The 22,873-nt window shown below is 36.6% G+C and overlaps 1 protein-coding gene and 1 long non-coding RNA gene across 4 annotated transcripts in view; one reads left to right on the top strand and one right to left on the bottom strand.

Moving 5' to 3' along the window:
* Nucleotides 1-22,873, top strand: part of PCCA (propionyl-CoA carboxylase subunit alpha) — a 462,758-nt gene that overhangs the window by 331,184 nt on the left and 108,701 nt on the right. The gene's annotated exons all lie outside the window — the stretch shown is intronic.
* Nucleotides 1-22,873, bottom strand: part of LOC119865226 — a 67,955-nt gene that overhangs the window by 5,067 nt on the left and 40,015 nt on the right. The window lies entirely within an intron of this gene.

Here is a 22,873-nt window from a genome sequence, read left to right on the forward strand (position 1 = left end):
TTTTAAACCATGAGTTTTTACTCTGATGTTCATTATCTCACCAGCTCTTGTTGGAGCATTTTATAAAGTATGTTGTAGAGAAGACTCTTGATCAATCAAGATTTTTGAAAGTGTATATGTTCAAATTGATGTCTTATGAATTAATAGACTATGTACTTTGATCACCATTAGGAATGAATAAATTTGTCATACTTTTAGTAAATCATATTTTGTATCAATTTCTTTTACTCTCTAATTCTGGTATGAGAAGACCAGAATTCTGGTTATCCTTTTGTTTTGTCTTCATTCTTATTTTTACGCAAGGAAGCAGGAACAATGCTTAGGCCCCTTAAGTGAACTGTATGGTTTCTGGCTATCAGATCACAGTGGTTATTTTCTTTGTTGCACTTATCATAAACTTTAATTCTTTGCCCCCTTGTGTAATTTCAGTCTCTTTACACTAAAGTATAAGCTTTATAAGGATGAGGGCCATGCCTTGTTTACCATTTGTACTTCTCAGGAAATTTTCAGTGGGGTGGGAGGGATGGGAGGAGGGAAGGAAGGAAAAGGGGGTAGAGAGTTGAAAAATCACTTCCTGATGGCAGGCCAAGGCTTCAGCTGATAAATTAGAATGTTAATCTATTACTTGCAGGGTGATCTGCATTGCCAGTTGCCTTTTGTTTGCTCTCCAACAAATTAGTTACAAAACAGGATATCAAATTCAGCCATTGTGTTTGCTGCTATAATTTGTTATGATTAAAGAAAACAATAATTTTGTTTGTTATAAATCCAGCACCTAGGGAATGTAATTCCAGATATAAAATTTAAGCTTTCTTCCTTCATTTCAAAACTGAAAGTCATTCAGACTAGATTCATGTGTGTAGGTAGGAGTGTGATTAAAAGTACCCAATCACTGTAAGTATCATTAAAGGGGAGATGATTCTTTTTATTCATTAATGGAATGTTCTGAGGTTTAAAACTTAAGAGATTTTTATTTGTCATCAGATAATATTGTTCCAGTTACTAGATCAAATGAAATGGATTTTGGCCTTTCTTGTGATAACCTGGCAAGCATGTAGTCTTTTGTTGGTCTGCAAAAAGCACCTCAGAAATGGGATGGGCCTAGAATAATTTTTTTTTAAACAAAAATAATTTAAAAATAACACAGGTGCCAAAACTGTGGTAGAAGGTAGTCACTAGTGTAGCTTATGTGCGCATCACCCCTCACGCCTCCCCTCCAAGAGGGAAGGCCAGGTTACCATGGTCTAGGAGTTAAGTCTTAAACAGCAACCTAAACTGAGACCAAGCTGAGCTGGCCTTTACAAGGAAGTCTAAGGGAAGGTTAGGGTATCAGGTCTTGGTAGGGAAAAAACAAAAAAACCACCCTAGGGCACCTGGGTGGCACAGTCAGTTCAGTAGTGGACTCCTGGTCTTGGCTCAGGTCATGATCTCAGAGCGGTAAGATTGAGCCCCCCTTGCTAAGGACTCCCTACTCAGCACAGAGTCTGCTTAAGACTCTCTCTGCCTCTCCCTCTGCCCCTCTTCACCACATGTGTTCTCTCTCTCTCTCTCTCTCTCTCTCAAATAAATAAATCTTTTAAAAAAGTACTTGAATCCCCCCTGCCGTCCCAGTTCAGCTGTGACATCATTTGGTGAGGCTCATCTTGATTCCCACTAAGGTTGGCCTGGGCTTACCTGGTTTGACCAGGCTCACCTGGGTTTTGGTCTAGCCTGCAGGGCAAGCTCAGGGTTTTCATAAAATGGGGCAGGAGAATGGGAGGGCAAGTCATACCGTGTAAACACATGTATAGTCTAATCTCCACCATGCAGTAAATTTATCTGCCCAGAGCAAGATACATGGTGAAGCTCAGCATCATTGTTGAGAAGTGTATGCCTGCCACAGTGGGACAGACAGGAGAATGAGCTGAGTGAGAAGTCAGCCCACCTTCATGAGCTGGCTTGTCAAGAATATGGTGTCCCTGCACTCTGGAACTCGAAGAACATAGTGAAGAAATTTGGGTATGGGGCACCTGGGTGGCTCAGTGGTTGACTGCCTTTGACTCAGAGTGTGATCCCAGAGGCCCGGTTCGTGTCCCACATCAGGCTCCCTGCAGGGAGGCTGCTTCTCCCTCTACCTGTGTCTCTGCCTCTCTCTCTCTCTGTGTCTCTCCTGAAGAAATAAAATCTTAAAAAAAAAAAAAAAAGAAATTTGGGTTTGAATTTTTAAAAAGAAAATCCGTTATGTTTTCCTTTTCTTTTTTAAAGATTTTACTTATTTATTCATGAGAGACACAGAGAGACAGAGACACAGGCAGAGGGAGAAGCAGCCTCCCTGCAGGGAGCCTCAGGTGGGATTCAATCCCGGGGATCATGACCCAAGCCAAAGGCACACACTCAACCAATGAGCCATCTAGGCATCCCCCATTTTATTTTTCTTGTTTATTATACTCAGGTATATAGTAAATAGGCAGAAAAATCTTTTAAAAAAATTTTATCAGCAACAAAAGTGAATTTTTGTTTTCTATACTAAATTTTAACTGCCAAGATTCAATCTGCCCTTTAGGCTAAGAATGATGGGTTGTTTTCTAAAAGATCATTTTCTAAAGGACCATTTTAATGTTACTGACACTTGTTACAGATTCAGATAAATCTTAATATACCATTAGGTGGCTCTTGTTTGCTTTTGTTGTCTTATATTGGACTTTGCTGGAAACCAAAAAAGAAAAATACACATTACTGATGCAACATCACTCAGAATATAGCTTTATGTATCTGTTAGGATCAGCTGGACTATCATCCTACATTAACAACCACCCTAAAATTATGGAACTTGGACTTGTTTTTTATGCATATCAGATGTCCATTCTGTGTCTGCTGGGAGTGCATCCTCACTGTGAGACTCAAGATGCCATGTTGTTAGTTGCTCCAACAAAGGAAAAAAAGGAGCATGGGAATCATGGACTAGTTCTTGTAATTTCAGCCTACATCCTTTTGCTCATTCTATTGGCAAAAGCAAATCATGTGACTCTACCCTCGGCTTTAGTTGATGGGAGGTATGGTCCTACTGTATGCCCACATGAAGGAGAACGGACTTGACACTACTTCACAAGATACCAGTTGGGAGGAAAAACATTTAGTTTTGTTGAAAAGAAAGTTGCTTACTATACCATAGTGTGCTTTTGAAGAAATAAAACATTTTTATGAGTAGGTTAGATGCAGGAAAAATATCCATTGCATATTTTGATTGACAGTTTTGAAAATCTTAGTATATATATCTTTGACTTTTATATTTCATTATATTTTCAGTGAAGTCATTAGCAAAGGTCATTGCAACATAAGAGGTTAACTTTTGATAAGTGTTGTATTCTGACTTTACCAATGTGGAGGACATTTTTACAGAATGTTATATAATCATTTTTAGGACAAATCAAAAAATGAAATATATTTAGATTTATAAAATTGCTAAGAAAATGTTTAGGATACAAAGAGTTTGATTAATATATTCTGATAATACTTCAAATTTCCTCAGGGTCTCAGGAAAAGCAAAATAATATGAAGTGTTTTTTTTTTTAAGCAACAAAAGTAATTTATTTATTTATTTAGAAAAGATTTTATTTATTCATGAGAGAGGCAGAGACGTAGGCAGAGGGAGTAACAGGCTCCCTGCTGGGAGCCTGATGTGGGACTCTATCCTGGGACTCCAAGATTATGCCCTGGGCCAAAGGTGGGCCCTCAACCGCTGAGCCACCCAGGTGTCCCACAACAAAAGCAATTTATTTATTTTTATTTAAAAAAAAAAGCAATTTAGAAGACATTTGCCATTCACCAGGAAGAACATGGTTCTTCTTAATTTCTTTCTTTTCTTTCTTTCTTTCTTTCTTTCTTTCTTTCTTTCTTTCTTTCTTTCTTTCTTTCTTTCTTTCTTTCTTTTCTTTCTTTTCTTTCTTTTCTTTCTTTTCTTTCTTTCTCTTTTCTTTTTTCTTTTCTTTTCTTTTCTTTTCTTTTCTTTTCTTTTCTTTTCTTTTCTTTTCTTTCTTGTAAAGATTTTATTTATTCATGAGAGAAAGCAGCAGGTAGAGAAGCAGGCTCAATGCGGGACTTGATTCCAGGACCTTGGGATCACAACCTCAGCCAAAGGCAGATGCTCAACCACTGGGCCATCCAGGTATCCCTGATTTCAGTTTCTTACAAAGCAAATTTAGGGAACATTCAAGCTGATTAGTTTCAACTTTGTGATTAGAAAAGAATAAGCATTAAAACAAGCTCAAATTAATATTTGGACATCGATAAAAATCAATAGCTTGAATGATACCAAGAGATTAATCGACTGTGGAAGCTGCAGAGCCCAGGATATGGCTTCATGTGAGAAAGAAGAAATCATGTCAAGTGTCATGTTACTATAACAGGAGGGCAGCTGGCCCACTCAGATATGTCACCTGCCTACCTAAATTCTGTAGCCTACTGAGTGATATTCCCAACTTCTAACAACTCTTATAACCACATTTGTTTACTAATTTTGCGTACCTCATTAATTTAGTTATAAATGATTAATAACATTGAATACATTTAAAGCTGTGCAATGAGCATGTTAGTACATTGTATCATGCTTTATTGTTTGGAATTTAGTAAGTCATTTTAAATTTGATTTTCATTCAGCTATTCTAAATTTTATACCTAATATTTTCCAGCACTATAAGTGGTACCCATATGAATTAAATTTATACTTTCTCCTGTAACTGACATTTTTTCCAAGTTTTTATTTAAATTCCAGTTAATATTACACACCCAGTGTAATATTAGTTTCAGGTGTACTTAAATATACTTGACAAGTGGGCTCCTTAAGCCCCATCATTAGCCCATCCCCTCGCCCACTTCCCCTCTGGTAAGCCTCAGTAAGAGTTTGTGTAACTGATGTTTTTTAATACTAGGATCAGTGCTGTTTGTGGGTGATAACTATTACTGAATGCAAATTCTTAAGTATACAATTCCAGGCAGTATTTTAAATTGGATAATAATGTCAGTATTTAGATACTATTTAAAAAAATTTTTTTTCTTTAAGTTTTTTCTTTCAGTAATAATAGCAGTATGTATTTGTTTCCAGAAATTTATTCTCTGCTATGTAATGTCCTTTGACTTGAAGTCTTACAGTTAAACTGTCATGGTATGCCCCAAATTTTCTTGGGGCAAAGAAGGTAGTACAGAAGTGGGGCATTAGCATATTTCTGTTATGTAAACAGCTATAAGTAGGATTCTCAACAATCCATTTAGTGTTTGCATAGGTTCGTATTTGAAGGAAAAAAATCACAGAATTTTAGTGGTTATAAGAATTTCTTGGCTTTTCTGAAATGTTATTATGTTAGAGTCTTAAAGATCCTATCTCCAACTGAGATTTCAGATATTAAAAAATAAAGTAACTGCATAATATTTCATAAAACTTCTTATTGTTTTTCCAGAAACCAGCTTACATGGTCTTTATTGTGATTATTCTTAAAGTTCAGAGACTTGTAATAAACTAGCATGCTTATTCTTAGTGTCTGTGGACTGAGATGCAGTAAATCAAAGCATGGCATTAGCTGATTTCCCTCAGACTGGTGTGGAGGGCCACACTGTTCTGCGGGCTAGTTTTGCTCTGTTCGGCTCACTGTACAATGACTGCCTTTCCCCTTATTCCTGTGGACAGAAGTATTCTTTTCGCTCTGCTTATCTTCACTGCCTAACTTCAAATAATTCTGGATTGGGATGCTGGGGTGGTTCAGCAGTTGAGCATTTGCCTTTGGCTTAGGGCATGATCATGGGGTCCTGGGATTGAGTCACAGGTCAGGCTCCCCACAGGGAGCCTGCTTCTCCCTCTGCCGTGTCTCTGCCTCTCTCTCTCTCTCTCTCTCTCTCTCTGTCTCTCATAAATGCATACATACAGGGCAGCCTGGGTGGCTCAGCGGTTTAGCACCGCCTTCAGCCCAGGGCATGATCTTGGAGACCCGGGATCAAGTCCTATGTCAGGCTCCCTGCATAGGGCCTGTTTCTCCCTCTGCTTGTGTCTCTGCCTCTCTCTCTCTCTCTGTCTCTCATGAATAAATAAATAAAATCTTAAAAAAAAAACATACATACATACATACTTATAAATAAAAATTCTGGATTGAGCATGGAATTTATTTGTTTTAATTACTTTTTGAGATATAATTGACATTACTTTCTGGTATATAACAATGATTCCATTTTTGTATATACTAATGTGAAGTGATCACAATAGTAAGTCTAGTTAACATCTATCATCATATGTAATTACAATTTTTTTTCTTGTGCAACTTGAAATGTGGTACAGTATTAACTGTAGTCACTATGCTGTACATTGCATCCCCATAGCTTATTTATTTTACAACTGCAAGTTATTACCTTTTGACCCCCTCTCCCATTTCACCTAACTCTGGCAAGCATCCATCGATTTTTTGTATCTATGAGTTTGTGTATGTGGTATTTTGTCTTGTTTCACTTTGTTAAGTTCCACATATAAGTGAGATCTGATAGTATTTGCCTTTCTCTGATTTATTTCATTTAGCATAATGGTCAATGCATCAATGCATTTATTTCATTTAGCATAATGCATCAAGGTCATAATGCATGCCATCATGTCATGGCAAATAGCAGGATTTACCTCTTTTTATGGCTGAATAATATTCCTCTCTGCATGTGTGTGCATGCTTCACACTTTCTTTATCCACTCACCCATTGGTGAACACTTAGGTTGTTTCCATATCTTGGTTATTGTGAATGATGCTATAATGAACATGGAAGTACAGGTTTTTTGAGTTAGTGTTTTCATTTTCTTCAGATAAATACCTAGAAGTGGAGTTGCTGGATCATGTGGTAGTTCTATTTTTTTTTTAAATTTTTATTTATTTATGATAGTCACACACAAAGAGAGAGAGAGAGAGAGGCAGAGACACAGGCAGAGGGAGAAGCAGGCTCCATGCACCGGGAGCCCGACATGGGACTCGATCCCAGGTCTCCAGGATCGTGCCCTGTGCCAAAGGCAGGCGCTAAAGCGCTGCGCCACCCAGGGATCACGGTAGTTCTATTTTTAATTTTTTGAGGAACCTCCATACTGTTTTCCAGAAGTTATAAGTCTTTGACTCCCCTAGGCCACCTCCTTGTCTATATCAGAGTGCATATCAAGCCCAGAAGGCTGAGGGCCTTACCTAAGATTATTACATGAGCAAAGTCAGAAGCCCCAGGTCTCCTAATGGCTAGTCCTTCTCTTTATATTGGGTTCTCTATAGTGAGAAGAAACTCAAGTTTAATGAATATGAGGATGGCATTAGTTTTGAGAAAACTAACAAAAAAAGTTGAAGTACTAAATTTTTTCTGTTTAGAGAGGTTGTTGCCTACCATTACATTCTATAGTGTTCCTTAAGAAAAAAGGTGTGATTGCTTAATAGGATTATATGAGCTCGCCATAACCAAGTACAGAAATTTAAAAAGGCTTGGTAGGATAGACACTGAGACTGCTTTATTCTGTTGGGATAATATTCCTAATCTGAATATAACTTTCTTCTACCACTTTGTAGTCCAAATTATGGCTGTTAAATGGAATATTTTTGTCAAACCAACAAGTGTTTAAACTTTTGAGCTGCTTCTGCTGGCTTTTATTAACTATTCAATAGTCTTAACATCAAAAGCCTGTTTTTTCCCCAGTAAAAAAGTTAACTGTGCAGCTATGGCTAATTTTTTAATGAACTTTTTAACTACTTCCAGCCCACAAATATTTGAAACACTTGAAATATTGATGTATCTCCTCTGTTTTTGAGGTCTTATGAAAGATGTACAAAAATAGAGTCAGAGGCCAGGAAGAAATTTCAGATAGAAATAAAATATTCTGCCTTAACTCTGATTTTTCAGTAATGAAATCATGTAAACTCGTAACATTACTTTTATGGAGCTTTGTAGTCCATAAAAATAATATTGTCATAGAGTCCCGATGTGCGTCATTTGTGACTGAGGGTTTTGATGTCTCTGCAGAAGGCAGACTGGTGCCTGCCTTTGAAATGTGTGAGGCAGTTTTAGACGTGCTTCTCAGATGGATCTAATTAGCCCTTCCTGGGACTGGGTGTCCGCTGGTTGCAACTGAATTCTCATTTCATTCACCCATAACTAGAAACACCTCGCTTCAAACAGGCTTCTTCAAAGACAGAGGGCTTTAGGGTTCTATGTTTTACTGCTGTTTGATGTTGGTTTCCCTTTAACTGAGAAGACCTTCTGTTTATACAACTGTTATTATTAAGAAAACATAGCTTTCTTCACTAAGATTCCTTTTGTATCAGTGCTGGTTATTGGTAGAAGTCTGGGATCTGTGGAATAGATGTTGTTCAGCCAGACTATTTGAGCAGCTGTGTGTTTGCATATTTTGCTTACGGGAGGCATGAACCAAAATTATGGTGTAAACTTGGAGAATAATTCTCTAAGCCCGAAATTTGAATGCCAGCATAAGGTGAGAACCAGTAAATGTGTTAACAGGGCATTTGTTTCAGAAGCTTATAATATGAACCACAAGAGCAGAGCAAATCAAACTAATAAGGGTTGCTATAATTCAAATAGTGTTTTGATTTACTTTCCCTACAGTGCATGGCTCATGATATACTTTCAGTAAATCTGCTGAGAGGATCAAAACATATTTTCCATAGTATAATTATATACTTAAAAAACTATATCCTACTAGTACCATTTGGGGGTCTTTAAAAAATTATCCCTAAATCTTTACATTTTCATTAGACTAGCTACTTGGATTTCCCCTGAAAATGATGGTCTTTCTTCTCTTTCTTCAGCTCGTGTGTCTAGGGTCTGGCATGCTTCATCATCAAGGCAGCTTTTATCTTCTGTGCCCACAATTCTAATTACATTTCAGGGGTTTGTGACCCCTCCCAGAATCCTGGTCATTCATTGTATCTAGGATGAAATGCTTCAGGGAGTTTTGGTCTGTTTACTCATGGGCACAGGTTTGCATCTCTAAAAGTTTTTCTTCATATAACAAACATCCTGATTTGTTAGAAAAAAAAAATCCTAAAAAAAAAAACCAAAAAAAACCTCTAACTTCTTACTACTTTTTTCTTTTTATGGAAAGACAAAATTAATTTAGATGATTCAAGCTTAAAATTGTCCCATAGCCTCAGATCACACTGAAAAATACATAGCAGTATATCCCACAAATTCTTTTGGTGTCTTGTTATTTCAGTATTCCACCCAAGAATCTGTAGCTCTCAGGCTTGTATTTCTGCCTAGTTGCTTTGCCATAACTGATCTTTCCCATGTTAGTCACTGGACTTAGCGGTACATAACTGCCAGTTTTTAACACTAATGGTCAGAGATGTATCACTGTTGAAGATGTGAAAAAAAGATTAAAAAAGCCTTTAATAGGGGCCGCCCGGGTGGCTCAGCAGTTTAATGCTGCCTTTGGCCCAGGGCCAGATCCTGAAGACCCAGGATCTAGTCCCACGTCGGGCTCCCTGCATTGGAGCCTGCTTCTCCCTCTACCTGTGTCTGTCTGTCTGTCTGTCTGTCTCTCTCTCTCTCTCTGGCTCTCATGAATAAATAAATAAAATCTTTAAAAAAAAAAAGCCTTTAATAAACAATTTAAAAAAATATATTTTGAGCTATGCTGGCATAAGTCAGAAAGGGACTTCACCAAAGGGCTAACTAACAGTATTGTTGGGAATTGATCTCTGTGTTCTTCGTTACATGTTTTGTGACTTGTCACTATGTTGAGGGAAATCCTAGTATTAGAATTATGGACATGTGAATCAGGAATATATCATTAAATTTAGTAAATTTAATGTTTAAAATTTTTATTGATATAATTTATTTAAGGTGTTCTTTTAATTGTTCTGCCTTAGTACAGTGTTACATCATTTCACAGTCTTTATTTCCTACAAATGTTCTAAAAATCTTGGTAAGAATATAAAATGTCAAACACAAGGGACAGAACATTGTGAATTTTCTTTTATATCAATTTGCAAGACAACTTGTTAGGGGATCCTATATGTAACATTTGAAGTTAATAAGTAATCACGTTTTCTCATCTGCATACTGGGCCATCTTATAAAAAAGAAATATCAGGAAAAAAAAAGAAAAATCAGTCACATTGGATATAGGGAAACAGGCAATCATATTCTTTCTCCATTATCTTCAGTTATAAAAATTAACTGTCAGTATTTACTAACAGGTTTAGTTTGGGGGTAGGTAAGTAGGTGGGTGGTGGAGGATTAATAATGTAACATTGCATTTAAAGCAACAGTTTTTGAAGACAGATAAACCTTATTACTAGCCACTTAGCAGTTGTGTAACCTTGAGAAGACTCAGGGAGTATCCCTCACCCACTCTGAGATAGGCCCTGGTACTCAGGAAAACATAAAGGCCAAAAGTCAGATAGACTTTAGTATGTACTCAGTCCTGGAACTGCTGGCTATAAAATCAGTGGAAGTAACTTCTCTTTTCTGAGCCTTTGTTTTCTCATGTATAGCATAGGGTTAATGTTCTCCAGGGTTTTGTAAAAATCAAATGAAATAAATGTATGTAAAGTTTCTAGTACAGTGTCTGGCATGTAGTAGGCACTTGAGAAACCATTTCCCTCCTCCTCCCAAATATACAGTATGTGCTATTGAAAAGAATCTAAAGTAACTTTTACATTACAGCAGTTCTTTTCCATTGTATGAGAAATGTGTGAAAAGCTTTAAAAATAAGACTAAAAATAATTGTACACTCACATTGGCAAGACTTGTTCATATTCTAAGATTCTAATATTCTTGGTTGGAATTATATTATTCATTTGTTTTATGAAGCTCTTTTTGAGGCTAGAATAGAGTACCTGGAGCGTTGTTGTAGGGTAATCCCCTCACTGCTTGGTGAATCATCTTGGGGAAATTTTGTCAAGTGAGGCTCATGAGCTGCTGGCTGTGGTCCCTACCCTCCCTCCAGTCACTTTGTGGTTTGAAATCACATGAATCCTGCAGTTCCTCCCTCCTTCCCATCACCCCCCCCGGGGAGGGGGGGGGGGCATGCTTATACTGTTAAATTGCAGGGCTGAAGGGATCAGACTCTTTGGGAAATCTCTACCTTCTCCATGTAGAGCTGTTTTCTTCTCAAGTAGACACTATACTGATGTTTGTTTAAAACTCCAGACATCATGGAATTACCATACCAAAGAATGGTTATAGTAACCATTCTTTGCAGAAAAAAAAAAAAAAAAAATCGACTCTTGCTGTTGCATTGTCCCTCCAAATGACTTTATCTACAAATTCCTAAATGGGCTCAGGTGAGATGTAATCAGATCATCCTAGGTTTGGATATGCTACTTAGCTAGTTTGAAGCCCTGAGCAGTTATTTTAACTCCTCCAAGCCTCAGATTTGTCTTCTATAAAATGTGATTAAAAACCTCTGTTGTAGGATTGATTGCTCTGAGAATTCAGTGAGTTTAGTGTTTATTAAAATATCTAATTGATAGTGGGCACTCATTGTGTGTTCCCTTTAATTTAGTCTTAATTTTTGTGAACAAGTAACAAATGTTAGACCGCTCAAAGATAGCCAAAGGGGATTCATAATCTGGGTATTCTCACCATTGGAGCTTCTATTCCGATCCAGTGTTTTGTTTTAAGGTATTTTACTTCTAAGAAGGAAATTATAAAATAAACGATGCTTTTTGTTTTTAACTAGTCTTTGAATCCCCTCCAAAATAGATACTGCTTGAAATTTTAAAATTTAGTGTAAATGACTGAGCATGACTCCTCATGGATCTAATTGCTCTCAGCCATATTTATCATGCCAGTATGATGATAGTTATGTATTGCTGTTGCCCTATTTTGTTACTTGGCTTTTTATAAAGACCGCTGACTGTGTTTAGATGTGTGATGCATGGTCATCATATGGAACAAGAGCAAGGGAACCAGCTGGAGATTAAACATAGCACAATGCTCTGTTGTAAATAACCATAGACAAATTTGTATTTAGTTACCAAATTTACCCAGTTGGACAAAAATGCTTATGTTTAGCTTTTAAATCTAGGGATGGTTACTTGAGAACTAGCTTCAATGTATCTCTTTAAGTATACAAGTTCAGCATTATTAATAGAAGAGTTGTTGCTTGCTGTTTTTGTGATCAGATTTGAAACAGAATTTATAGAAATTTATGATTTGGTTTATAGCCAGCTACTAAAAACACCAAGGAAGTCTGAGAGCTGATAGTGATTGGCAAGATTGCTGGCAGTGGGTGTGGTGTTCCATTAGTTTATCAAAGATTGAGGAAAGGTCTGTTCTGTTTAAGTCCACACTACTGGTTGGATTTTTCCATCCATTAATGGATGTTTTAACTAAAAGTTTAATCTAAATCAAATCTCCTAGGTTTATTCTATTCCATTGGTTTTAAATGGTCCTATATCCCTATCACACCACACTGTACCACACCTTGAGAATTTTATCTCAATGGGGGAAGTGTTTCCTTTTTGTTGAGTATAGCATACTAGCTTGGCATTAAGCCACAGTAGAAGACATATACTAACTTATGGGAGGGAGGATATTCTTGCTAGCATTCTAGTATCATTTGCTTATTCAACCATGTAAAACTTCAACAAGAGGAGGTAATTGCTTAGATTTCTTGATTTGAATTGTTCTACTATTTGGCACTGGGTGGAAAAAGGGAAAAAATCATATTGAAAGCATTGTTCTGTTAATGAAGTTGCTTGTCCCTTTTTATGCCAAATTTGGCAGGTAAAATTACCATTTGTTTTACTTGCTAGAGCTGGAGAATAGATTGTTGAGGAAAAGTAGCAATTTAAGTAATGACACTAGATAGAATGTGCTACACTATAAACATCTCCCATACTTTTAGATATTGACATGCAATTTTTATTTCTCTTTAGTAATGCACTTTGTCTTTAACCACTATATTACTTCCAGTAGCTTTCATCAGCTACATGCAATTTGTGAAATTTTTAAAAATACTATGAAATCAGTTGTGAAATTTTTAAAAATACTATGCTATTAATTATAACAAACCAAAGTGAAGCATTTTGATCTGAGGATAAAATAACGATTATATTTTGTTCTGGATATTTCAGAAGTATTGCATGCGTTTAAATTATGAACAATTAAAATTTACAAAGGATAGATGAAATATATACTTTAATTAATATGACGATATATATCAGATTTCAGAAGTTCATGCTTTCTTCCATGTTAATTACACTTTGCTCTTTTATATGTGCTTTAATATTTGACAAATTTAAAAAGACAAATTTGAATTCAAAAATCTTGTTCTAAAGTGAGAACACTCATTTAAGATATGAATAGGTGATTTAAAAAAAATAACCACTTGTTTAAATGATGTGCATTAACTTAGCATTTGTGAAATTTTTAAGTAAATATATAATTCACTAGATTTATTATAAATTAGATTCTCCCTAGTTATGAAACTGCAGGTTTTTTAAAAAAATATTACTGTTATAGTTTAAAATATAATGGCTAAACCTACTCTCTTTCCAAAAATATAAGAAGTCCTCTATAGAAGCTAATCTGCCAAATATATATTTAAAAAAAAAAAAAAAAAAGCCGAATGGTGAATTTGTAGAGCTGCCAGTGTTCATGAAGAAACAGAGAGTTTAGTGTTGCTGAAACTTGTAATCACTGGTCACTTCTTTTTGCTTACTAAAGCTAACTGGTAGGCAGGTGCGGATGCTATGAAATCTAACATCGCAATTGACACTAATTGGCATAGTTGTTGGCAGTCTTATCAAAAAGCAAAGGGCTGAATGGTTGAATGAGTTTAGAGAACTTGAATGATAATAAGCATTTTTATATGCATCTTGAATTACTTTTGTGACCCAGGCTAACGGGAACACTTCATTCTGACCTCATCCTTCAGTGAATAAAAATTATAGAAAGCACAATATGCAGTGTGTGTGATTACTGATTATTTTTCAGGTAACCTTTTACAGCTGCCTGCTCCACTGCCCGCTCTCCACCTTTCCCTCCCTTCTCAGGCTCAAAGAAACCAAAATGGATGTGTGGAAGAAAAAGGAGATAACTGTTGTTACTGAATATTAAATTATTTTTTTGATTGATTTGTTGCCAAAAACTTCATGCATGTCATAGTACTTTAGACTCAACTTAAGAAAAAATACTCATTGAATTTATGGATGAAAGAACAAGAAGCCTGGGATTTGCTTCTAAATAGTCATGGAGCAGGCTAGGGGAATCAGTGGGGATATATGTGAGACAAGATTGGCTTAATAAGTGGATAAGTTTTGAACTAAGGTGCTGGAACTATGAGGGTTATTAAGCTGTTCTTGCTGTTGGTGTATATATTTGAAATTTTCCATAACGGGATTGTTGTTTTCTTTCTTTAATATGCTTGTGACCTCACCCTCTACTTTTGTAAGGACTTCTGTACTTCCCAGTTCCTTCCCAGTACCTGCTTTTAAAAAATTTTCCCAGATCCTTTTATCAAAAATGACTCCTCTAAAGCGAAAGTTGCATAACCTAATGAACTAATATGCATGCTCGTGTACAAATGAGTTAATTTCGAGACAGTGTGGATTTTAATAGGAGCTTTCTAAAGACAGTTTCTTCATTGAAAGCAATGACTGTGGGAGGTGGGTGGGGGGATGGGGTGACTGGGTGATGGGCACTGACGGGGGCACTTGATGGGATGAGCACTGAGTGTTATATGTTGGCAAATTGAACTCCAATAAAATATACAAAAAAAAAAAAAAAAGAAAGCAATGATTGTGTAGAATTTGTAGTCACTGGACTGGATCTTTATGCCTGTTCCTACTTCACCCCTCACAGAAGGGTTAATAATTTTAGTTTTTCTGTAATGATTGATCTTAGCTTTTTTACACTAGAGTTAATGATGTGTGTTTTTTTCTGTAGAAATATTTTCCATAAAGAAAGTATTTTTCTTTAGTTGAGTTAGGAGAAGGCATGACTATACTGTTTAGCTTATGTTTGGTTATATAGATATTTCTCTGTATTTTTGGTCTACTCCCCACCCATAATAATTTAGAATTACCTATATTAAAAAATCAAGTCCAATCTTATTTGGTTCGAAGGGCCCTTTTCCAAAGGGATGTTTAGGAGGGATGCTGGCTCAAGGCTTCTGCTGGGGAGTTCAGTACTGCAAACAGTTACTGTAACCCTTCTGTCTACTGGTTAACAGATGAGTACTTTATGTAAATTTTGTACTCTGCTATTGATCCAAGTCCCCTTGAGATTTATTATGTTCCAGTTATAGTAAACTTTTAGAAGCTGTTTGAAATGTCAATCCTTGGCTATAAGAGGTAGAGAAACCAAGATTTTTCATACTCTTGTGGCTTTTTTCCATGCATCTGATCTGTCCTGAGAATTGATTTGAGTTGATCCTTGTTTCAAAGTATCATTGCTTGAAATGTTTTTTTTTATTTTTTTAAAAATAAATTTATTTTTTATTGGTGTTCAATTTGTCAACATATAGAATAACACCCAATGCTCATCCCGTCAAGTGCCCACCTCAGTGCCCGTCACCCAGTCACCCCCACCCCTGCCCACCTCCCCCTCCACCACCCCTAGTTCGTTTCCCGGAGTTAGGAGTCTTTTATGTTCTGTCTCCCTTTCTGATATATCCCACTTATTTTTTCTCCTTTCCCCTTTATTCCTTTTCACTATTTTTTATATTCCCCAAATGAAGGAGACCATATAATGTTTGTCCTTCTCCTATTGACTTATTTCACTCAGCATAATACCCTCCAGTTCCATCCACGTCGAAGCAAATGGTATTTGTCGTTTCTAATGGCTGAGGAATATTCCATTGTATACATAGACCACATCTTCTTTATCCATTCATCTTTCGATGGACACTGAGGCTCCTTCCACAGTTTGGCTATTGTGGACATTGCTGCTATAAACATCGGGGTGCAGGTGTCCCGGCATTTCACTGCATCTGTATCTTTGGGGTAAATCCCCAGCAGTGCAATTGCTGGGTCGTAGGGCAGATCTATTTCTACCTCTTTGAGGAACCTCCACACAGTTTTCCAGAGTGGCTGCACCAGTTTTTTTATAGCTTTCTAAGTAATTAAAATATAAATATGTCACTATTTCTGTTTCAGTTTGTATCTCTGGACGTCTTCAAGAATGAATACAGTTTGCTCATTAATTTCTTGAGCTATTCCTCATCAGTGTCCAGTCTTCTTTACTTGTTAGCTTTCTCTCTGGCCATGATAGGTATGTTATTTCTGGTAACTGCTACCCAAACTGATATATTACATTAGCCATGCCCCTTTTCAAGGCTCCTGGAAAAGTGCCAGTTTTCTTCTCCTTTCAGTTTGGGAGCAGTTTTAGAAATAATAGAATGGTCTTACTTTGTTCGCAGTCATCAGAATGAAAAGGATTAATCTAACAACTTGAATAGATAATTTTATTTGTATGGACATGAAAGTGAAACCCTAGAAATGGGATAGAATTTTAAGTGGCATTTTTTTAAGTGGCATTTTTAATTTCATTTGAAATTCTTGGGATCCCTGGGTGGCGCAGCGGTTTAGCGCCTGCCTTTGGCCCAGGGCGTGATCCTGGAGACCCGGGATCAAATCCCACGTCAGGCTCCCAGTGCATGGAGCCTGCTTCTCCCTCTGCCTATGTCTCTGCCTCTCTCTCTCTCTGTGTGTGACTATCATAAATGAATAAAAGTTAAAAAAATAAAAAAGAAAAAAATTCTTTCTCACTTTTTGTAAATGAGCTATGTTAAATGTATGTGTATGTGTGTGGGGGGAATGGGTTGTTCATTCTGATATACTAGTTCCTGTGTAGATTTTGTATCCTAAAAGGACGTAATGGATTTTTTTTTATATAGTTGGAATAACTTTAATCTGCTACTCTAAGCACATGAGAACTTTTAAATACAAGTATTATCAACACTTCATAGGACATTATGACTAAAAATATCTTTTAAATTTTTTATTTAAATTTAATTTAGTTAACATATAGTGTATTATTAGTTTCAAGGGTGGAATTTAGGGATTCATCCATTGCATATAACACCCAGTGCTCATGACATCGAGTGCCTGCCTTAGCACCCATTTCCCAGTTACCCCTTCCCCCCACCTACCTCCCTTCCAACAACCCTCAGTTTGTCCCGTGTAGTTAAGAGTGTCTTGTGGTTTGCCTCCCTCTCTCTTTTTGTCTTATTTTATTTTTCCTTTCCTTCCCCTGTTTTCATCTGTTCTATTTCTTAAATTATGCATGTGAGTGAAATCATGTGGTATTTGTCTTTCTCTGACTGACTGATTTCACTTTGCATAATACCCTCTAGTTCCATCCACATCGTTGCATATAAAAATACTTAAAAGTTGCTTTATTAGTCTTACCAAAAGCTGTCCTGGGGAGTTTTGAATTAGCACTACGTTGTCAGTGATCAGCAATGTAAGATAAAAGCTATTTATCTGAATAACATGCATTAAGACTATATGAAATCGGGCAGCCTGGGTGGCTCAGCGGTTTAGTGCCACCTTCAGCCCAGGGTGTGATCCTGGAGTTCTGGGATCGAGTCCCATATTGGGCTCCCTGCAGGAATCTTTAAAAAAAATAATGAATCAGTATTAATGCACTGATTTTGCTTGTTGTACTGTACAGAGGGGTACTGTACAGAGGGCATCTCTGTACTTAGGAATGGAGGCAGTGGAACATCATAACTGGCAAAATTATTAACTGGCAAAAATTAATAACAAATAGGGAATCTGAACTTGATGTACTGTTGCTGCAGTTTTTCTGTACATTTTTTTAAAAGATTTTATTTTTAGAGAGAGAAAACTAGTGGGGGAAGGGGCAAAGAGGGAGGGAGAAAGATCTCCAGCAGACTCTCTGTTGAGTATAGAGCCTGATGTGGGGCTTGATCTCACTACCCTGAGATTATTTTTTTTTTAAGATTTTATTTATTTATTCATGAGAGACACAGAGAAAGAGAGCGAGAGAGGCAGAGACACAGGCAGAGGGAGAAGCGGGCTGCATGCAGGGAGTCTGATGTAGGACTTGATCCTGGGACTCCAGGATCACGCCCTGGGCCGAAGGCAGGCGCTCAACCGCTGAACCACCTAGGGATCCCCACTACCCTGAGATTATGACCAGAGCTGAAATCAAGAGTGAGATGCTTAACTGACTGAGCTACCCAGGCACCCCAGTTTTTATATACATTCGAAATTACTTCACAAAAAAAGGAACAGAGTAAAAGGAAATATTTTCCCAGACCATTCATTAAAATGATAGAAACTGACTTTACCATTTTCCCATTAGAAGCAATGAAAAAATACTGGTAACTGGTAAACCTTATCTCATACTAGTACGGTTATGTCAGTTTGTTATAAGCTATCCTATCAACTCATTCCAAGTGTGTTTTTAAAAAAAATTATGATCAACTTAATGAATAGATTTACTAGGGTTTTTCTTGAGATATAATTTGGTCTTAAAGAGTATAAGGTTGGTTGTTAATTTATTCACTGGATGGATGTGGTGAATAGTTCTTGGGCATTAATTCCAGTATCTCACTCCTTACCATGACAAAAAGTTTTCTTTTTTTAAGATTTTTATTTATCTATTCATGAGAGACACAGCAAGAGAGAGAGGCAGAGACATAGGCTGAGGGAGAAGCAGGCTCCCTGCAAGGAGCCTGATGTGGGACTCCATCCTGGATTCCGGGATCATGCCCTGGGCCAAAGGCAGATGCTCAACCACTGAGCCATCCAGGCATTCCAACAAATATTTTCTTGTTCATGCTTATAAAATATTCTATTATTAGATCTATAATTCACATGAAGTTTTAAGGACATAAAATACATACTAATTTTTTGGCAGTAAATTTGGTATTACAGTTTTAAAATTCAAACATAAGACTATCATATATATGCTATTGGTATTACAGTACAAGAAAGACATAATAAATATCTTTATAATGTATTAGGAATAATATTATCAATGGCCACAGAAGTTAAGAAGAGAGTGCAGAACCAGGAGTAATCCTTGGTAGGTAGGAACATAGAATATCAAATATATTTGTTATTGGCCTTGAGAAATGAGCTATTAGGGTAGCTTGTGTGCCTAAAGCTAGAACCAGAATGCATAGTCCCGGGTAGGGTAGATAAAGGAGGTGGGATTAGGAAATGGCACGTCGCAGTTGCAACATATGGGAATGTAGGAGGAAGGAGGACTTAGAGGTTACCGTGAAAGTAGTGTAGCCCACTTAGGTCTTGTGTGGGTGAACCAGCATCTAAGGTTCTGGGATTTCATTGTGGGGGGCTGTGGTAGTGAAATACAGAGGAAAAGCAAAAGAGATGCTAGTAGAAATGAGATGAAATTAAAAGGATAAAAGGGATCCCTGGGTGGCGCAGCGGTTTGGCGCCTGCCTTTGGCCCAGGGCGCAATCCTGGAGACCCGGGATCGAATCCCACGTTGGGCTTCCAGTGCATGGAGCCTGCTTCTCCCTCTGCCTATGTCTCTGCCTCTCTCTCTCTCTCTCTCTGTGTGACTATCATAAATAAATAAAAATTAAAAAAAAAAAGGATAAAAATGGAAGAGGTATTAATGGAAGAACAAGCAAAAGCAGGCCTGTTGAAAAATAGATCCAGAACAGTCATCATTGTGGGGGGAGGACATAGTATCACTCTACTGAACGTTCACCAACAGCCAGCATTTGCTGAGGGCTAATTACATGCCTGGTACTGTTCTAAGTGCTTGACTTTGTTCCTCATAACCACTCTGTGAGCACAGATCTAAAATGTGAGAACAGAGGCACAAGCAGTTAGGCAGCTTGTGAACCTGAGGTTCAAATATAGACATACTGACTCTTGACAAAACTACAGTGAAAATGCAAGATTCCATCTTGATTTGGTAGATTTGGTAGGAGAAGTAAAGGCAATTTTGCTTGCTCATTATGTTAAACCCATCTACTTACAGTTATTCCTTAAGCATGATATAATTTACAGTATTATCTGCAGAGAATGACCTTATCACACCAATCCAAAAAAATTACTACTATAATTAAAATGTAGGCAAAATAATGCAGGATTTTTTTTAAACCATATGACTGAAATTACAGTTGTGACTGATCAATTAATGAGGCGATAATTAAAGAGAAACTAGTTAACCTGGCTGATTGTAGATGAGTACCTAAAATTCGTTTTTTGCAATTCACATCCTTTGAGATATATTTAATTACATTTATAACACATGCATATTTAATATAATCTTTTGTGACAGATTAACAGATCTTCACCATCATGGTGTCTAATCCCTTTGATGTTTTTGTCATTATTACATATCTTTTTGGGAGAGAAGTAAAAGACTGTTTCCAAGGCGATGGTGGTAAAGAAGAAACTTAAGAAAAATGGTTGTTTCCTTTTGTCTTCAGAAAACTAGCATCTCATTTCCCTCTGGAAGGGGAGTAGAGGTATCATGACTATATTTTGGAAGAAGTATTTTAGTAAATAGGAAAGCAGGATAAAGAAAACCTACATTTGTTATATCATATTAAGAACTAATTAAGATTGTGCTGTAGTTTATATTAGAATGTTAGGAATTATAATTTAATAAAAATGTCTGAGTTATTTTTATCATGTTTTACCTGAGAAATTAAAGCAAGTAAGTTAGCAAAGTTATTAGACCTAAATTTTAGGAAAGTTATGTTTCTTATTGTCAACATTGCAACTACAGAATTTTTTTTTTAAAAAAAACTTGTTTGTGTTTCACATATTTAGACTCAGTGTATGTAGAAGAAGTCAGTGAGCTATGATGATGGTAGATGGTGGTAATATCCCCATGTAGTTAACTGCATGGCCTATAGATTCCTTTGTTATTAGGGAATGTTGGACATACCTCATCAATTTGATATACAGTTAAATAATCATATTTTTGTTAGCAGTAATTAAGAGATAAAAACCAAAAAGAATCAATAAGCATCTTTATCTCTAGAATAGTCTTCTTTCAAGGTACAAATAAGCAGAGAGTATCTGCCATAGAGAAGCATTATACCTTAGTATTTAGATTATAAGTGTTACTTTTGCTTTTGACATGTGGATTTCAGTGAAATACTCTGAGAATTGTAGGATAATTGCCTCTTTTGCTTCCATAATTTATATGTTTCTTTAATTTCCTTATACGTGCAATAGGAGGAGGAGAGGGTTGGGTTGGAATATGCTTTTCTAGGATCCTTTCCAGCCTAGTCAAATCAGAAAACTGCACATCTTTTTCCATATTTTGTGCAAACTGATAATTTTTAAGATGTGCTATGAAAGTCTAATGAGCAGACACTAATTATTCTTTTCTGAAAAGTAGTTATAGCTTGATCAACAGATCTTTTTTATCCTTCATATTGTTTTCAGAAACAGAAGCAAAATATGTGATAAAAGTCTTTTTAAAGTAGTGGAATGAATACCTTGATTTTTATCTTAGATCTAATTCTGCACAATGCTAATTTTAACACTTCATGACAAAAAAGAATTTGTGTATAACAAAATAAGAAGAATTGTATGGTGAATCAGAAACTCTTTTTACAGCCTGTATCTTCCCAAATTTTTATTTCTGGAAAACCTTTTTGGCAAATACTTTGTTTTGTAAGTTTTACATTCCTACTGTTGAAAAAACTCATTTAGCAGGTGGTTATTGCAAATGGAGTTACAGCATTTTAACTGTGTCATGAGGTACCTCTGAGGAAGTGCCTTTTTTTGTTTTTTAATGGTAAAGGATGTAAGTAATCTCTCTCAAATGTCAAATTAATTTTGGGTGTGCACTTTCTTTTTCCCTTATGGTTACGTAGATAGGAAAATTGAATGTTCCAAACAACTCATGGAAAATATTCCACATTAACATTATTTGTACCACAAATGCAATTAAATGCTTTTAATGAAGTACAAAGTTACCAGTAGATTGTTATATATGAGAAAATGCTTTCTTGAAGTAAGAAAGAATCATGTTTTTGGAGGGTGGTTTTAAACATCATAAACATTCTTATGAGTAACTTAAGTAATCCTCTTTAGGTGGGGGCATCTTTGCAGAAAATGGTGTGTTAAGATGGGTTGCATAGCCTTTCTCTGTTTAATTTGAACTTTAAATATCAATACTTTAAATAGAGTGTAATCTTTAATGATTATAGAATGCTGAGATGATGTTCACGTACTGAAGGTTGCAGTATTACACATCTTTTTTGGAGTTTACACTTTCCAAAAGCAGTCAGGACCTTTATTTGGTCATTCTCATAGTTTTTACCCCCTTTCTTTCTAATTTTATAAGTGATCAGGTTTATGTTTATCAGAGACTATTCTGCCTGTAGTGAGAAGAACCAATTGGAGATCCAGAAAAATACACTTGGAAGACTAGTTTATTGCAGTAGTCCAGGTGAGAGGGAGGAGCAGGTGCAAGTGGGATTGTTGTGGAGGGAAGCTGGGCCATTGGAAAGCCTCCCTAGTCATCCACACTCTTCAACATCATCTGTCCCCTTCCTCTCTCCCCTTCCCACTGTGCCCTCTGTCTCTTGCTTTGTTGTCAACAAACTGCCCTGTATTCTCAGACATTTTCTCTGAATATTCTGCCACTTACTTGCCTCCACAGAAACCTGGTGGTTGTTTTTCTCCCATAATACATGCCCTTCTGAGATGGGAAGTAAGACTGTTTTTTCCTCTAGTACTGTTCTAGGCCATGTTCCCCTCCCTCTTGGAAAACCCTTGTTCTTTGAAGTTCATATCACCTGGCTATATCACTACCTCCCTTCCCTCTTGGCAACTTCTAAGGTCCCTCCTGTGCATTTGAAGGCCAGCAACCAGTTCATGGTCTATCTCTCTGCCTCAGTATAACCATTAGTCCTTATATTTTCTCTCCATCCATGGATCCCATTCCTGTTT

The sequence above is a fragment of the Canis lupus genome, chromosome 22 (genome assembly GCF_011100685.1).
Source record: "Canis lupus familiaris isolate Mischka breed German Shepherd chromosome 22, alternate assembly UU_Cfam_GSD_1.0, whole genome shotgun sequence".
NCBI classification, from domain to species: Eukaryota; Metazoa; Chordata; class Mammalia; order Carnivora; family Canidae; genus Canis; species Canis lupus.